Raw genomic sequence first — 4,286 nt, 5'->3', positions numbered from 1 at the left:
GAGAGAGAGAGAGAGTTGATTGGCTAGTCACTGCTGGTAATCAGTTTTGCTGGTTGGCAAATCTGATTCCTATAATCTAGCATCCAACGCTGATCGATCCATCATTCGAATTAATTGTCAACTCAGGGATACTAACGGTCACCATATCCATCGATCACGTCTGATCAGTAACTCATCCGATAGGCTTGTGGCAAAACACATCTCCAACGCTGATTTTGTAAAAAGTTGGCCCGGGTTTGACTTCTTTTGGGTTTAGGTGGTAACTTTCTGTTCTCGTGTTCTTTTTATGTAGTCAAAATTACTTAGTGTTGTTTTCTTGAATGCTTTCTAGGTTCATAGACCAATGACCAATTCGTGTCAAGAGATCATATCAAAACGTTTCCTCCCCGCCAATTATAAATTCGGATTTAACTATAATCAGCGTCATCGAATTCCACACCAAAACTTTTACCAACTAAACCACCGATGTTGGTAAGATTTCGTTCTCTCGTAATAATTTTTTAGTTTGGTGTCGATCAATAGATTTCACTACTAGAAAAAGGTCTTGCATGGCCCACAAAGTGCGTTGTAAAAAAAAATTATGTGACACAAAACACGTTGTAAAAGGGTCGATCACGTCGTAAAGCCAAATAAATTAATTTGGGTAAAATACTGCATAATCCTTATTGTTTAAAGTCGATATCTGTTCAGTCATTGTGGTTTTATTTTAATCTGAATGGTCCTTAAAGTCACGATTTTTCATCTAAATGGTCATTCCATCAATTTTCTCAGTTAAATATGGCTGACGTGGCCGTTAAAAATTACAATGTCTTTAACGGCCACGTTAGTATTGTAACAAAAAAAAATTGATGGAATGACCATTTGGATGAAAAATTGTGACTTTAAGGACCATTCAGATTAAAATAAAATCACAAGGACTGAACAGATGTTAATTTCAAACCACAAGGACTAAACAAATTTCAATTCAATTAATTTGGATAAGTAATAACAGTATATTGGTTTCTAGCGTTAACTGTTTGGTTGGTTGACAATAACATTACAGTTTTTTGGTTATTCAATAGTAGTTTTCCGGTCTATTCCAAAAAAAAAATTTCCGGTTTACCGACCACCCTTATTTGCCCACCAAATTGCCCATCATTTTGTTCAATTGACATGTCGTTTTTCAATGGTGTTTTCCTAACCGTGGTTGATGAATTTATGTTAATAATTATACAATTAATAAAACAAATAAATCAAAAATAATTATGAGAATTAAAGAAAGAAGCCTTCGATGGTGCTGCTAATGTCGTGATTGTTGACCGGAAATATTTTTAAGATTCACCACCGACTTGGTTTCCTATTAGTTCTCTCTCGTTTTCTTTCATGTTTGATATTAGATTTTCGTCGGGTTGGGATGAAGTTTTTCGTCGGGGAGCAGCGGTTGTCAGGCGGCTACCATTGGCGTTGGCTTATGTTTTCTGGATCTGGTCTTGGGCTTGGATCTAGACCTAGGTCTTTAGGCTTGGGTCTAGGCTCAAACTTGGAGAGGCTAGATTGAACCTGGATTGGAGCTTGATTGGTCCTGGGCTGGGTTTGCATCTTGGTGCAGCTTTCAGCGTGAAGATGGGCGCCGGCAAGACGTCGGAAGGATGAGGTAGTTTGTGATGGCATTGCATGATTTTAGAGCTTTAATTGGCTTAGATATGGAGAGGTACACCATAATGGTCTCTAGGCCCTAAGCATATTTGTGGATTGTTCTTATATTGGTTTTTTGGTTTGTGAACTTTGCGAGTGCGCGCACTTGACATTTGCTAGTAGTATAGATTGTTTTTTTTAGGTAACCTTTTGGTTTTTTCCTTTTTGTTTTTGTTTTTTGCCTAGTCTAATACAATTGCTTTCCAAAAGTTGTTAGATTAGGTGTGGTTGTTTAACAACATTTTCTTGCGCGGTGGATGTAAACTAGGGTCATTCGTGACATTCAAGCTTAGTCTTGTAAGATCGTTGATTAATGAATGAGGGTCATTCGTGACATCTAAGCTTAATCTTGTAAGATCGTTGATTAATGAACGAAACTTTCATTCCGTTTTACCCTTAACTCCATTTTCCCTTAAAAAAATGTAACTAACCCATGTAGCTATTCACACTAACTATTCTGAAAATAAAAGTACTTCTCAATCGGGCAATAACATTTCAGTTTGTAAATAACTGAATTAAAAGCATTGTATATTTGTAAACATGATATTTCGTAGATTAAAGTCTTTAGTTGGCTCCTTTTAAGGGATAGACTAAAGACTAGAAGCATGCTTCACTGGTTTGGCAAAACCCTTAATGATTTATGTCCTTTGTGTGATCAAGAGAAGAAACTATAGCTCATCTTTTTTGAAAATGCTCCAGAAGGGAACAAGTTTGGAATCTTACTAACTGTAGAGATATTTATAGCTTTGATAATCTGGCCCGAAAATTACAGGATTTATTTCTATATAGTCCATTTCATGCTTGTAAGTTTGGGAAAATTCTCACTTTGTGTTGGCAGATATGGCAAAAACGTAATGATACTATATTCAGAGATAGGATTTTCTCTCCTTATGCAGTTGTAGTCTGTGTTGCTACGTATTGTTGTAATACTCCAACCAACATCAATGCATATTCCAGTAGTACTAGCTCTATACCCAATATCAAGTGGACTCCTCCTCTCCCGGGTCAAGTAAATATCAACTTTGATGGTTCAGTTATTCAACAATCTTCTGATGTTGCTGCTGGTCTTATCCTTCGAGATGAAGCTGGATGCCCCTTGGTTGCTTTTGCGTGAAAGATTGGGAAACCACTGCTCTCAGAGATAGTCTTCTTTCAGCTCATGCTATGGGGATTTAAGGTCTCATAGTGGAAAGTGATTCTGCTTTAGTAATTAAGTGTCCCTAGCGGCTTCTTCAACTAGTTGAAGACATCAAGAAGATTGCAAGATCCTTTCAACACATCAGTTTTTTTCAGCACAGTTATCGGGAGGACAACTTTGTGGCCGATGCTCTTGCCAACCTTAGTCATCAATGTGCAAGTCCTAGAATTTAGGACTCAAACTTTCCTCTAGCTGTTGGTGTTGCTATTAATTTCGACCTCTTTGAAGTTGGGTGCTCCAGGGTTTTGTGTTGTAATAGTAAAACATATATTTCGTATAATTTTGGGTTAGAAAATATCAACAACTACAAAAAGTGCTATTTCAAACACTGTTGTGGTTGTGGGATTGTGACCTATAATAGATAGATTGGTCTTGTTTTTGTCATACTCTAAACATCAAAGGACAAGTGGACAACACTAAAAATGAGATTTTAAAAAAAAATATATGCAGAAAAGGTTAACAGATGCATCAAATGGGACGGGATGGGTCATCATAAGAGAAATGAGTCGGGGGATTGCTTGTGTTTTGGGTTACAAAAAGAAGAAGAGGAAGATGCACTGGCCGGCCCCTTTGAAATAATTGATTGGAGAATGAAGATCATAATAATTAGACAAAAGAGGATAAGATAGAGAGAATGCTAACATGGAACCGAACAGAGATCGCTGTGAATAGAATTTGATGGCATTCAATTTTGCTATATAGAGATGCATGCATGTTTCTTACATGTGAGGCTTGTCCCCTTTCCATGTGTTCATTAACTTTATGTCCCCGCCTTTGCCATTTCCATTGCATCTCCCACGACTTTCAATTCGTTTGATGCTTCTCGATTCAGCTTTCTGCATCAAAAATTCAAAATTGATGAAAGTCATGAAACGATAGTACATTATTAACCCATGACATTTACTATTATATAGGACTTACCCGAACATAAACCTATTTTACTCTAATGAAGACCTTATTTACTTTAATCCCAGATGTCAGATGAGTTTTTTTTTTTTTGAAACAATAATGCCAGATGAGTTGTTGACGAGGTAACATAAGTCTTCAAAATGATAGATGTTACTTCAAACAAAACATCCAGAAAATGATAATCTACCAAATTTGCCCATAATACGGAGTTCAAACTTCAAAGGCACCCGGAGACAGGCCCAAATGGTGAAAATAACAAACAAGACTACTGACTACCCATGAACAAGCCCTACAACTTATTATGATCAAAACCTAAACATCAAGTTTAAAGAAACGAATCATTTGAGAGAGGCCCAAAAACTAGACATCGATCAAGTTTAAAACAAATAGGTGCCGTGGTATTATTTCAAATAATACAAGAAGAATATGCACGACACAATTACACACAAAAGTTGCAGTCAGTAGATAGAGGTCCAACTATTATATATATATATATATATATATA

Source organism: Fragaria vesca, linkage group LG7, assembly GCF_000184155.1.
Source record: "Fragaria vesca subsp. vesca linkage group LG7, FraVesHawaii_1.0, whole genome shotgun sequence".
Lineage (NCBI taxonomy): Eukaryota > Viridiplantae > Streptophyta > Magnoliopsida > Rosales > Rosaceae > Fragaria > Fragaria vesca.
Note: the sequence above shows the minus strand (reverse complement) of the source record.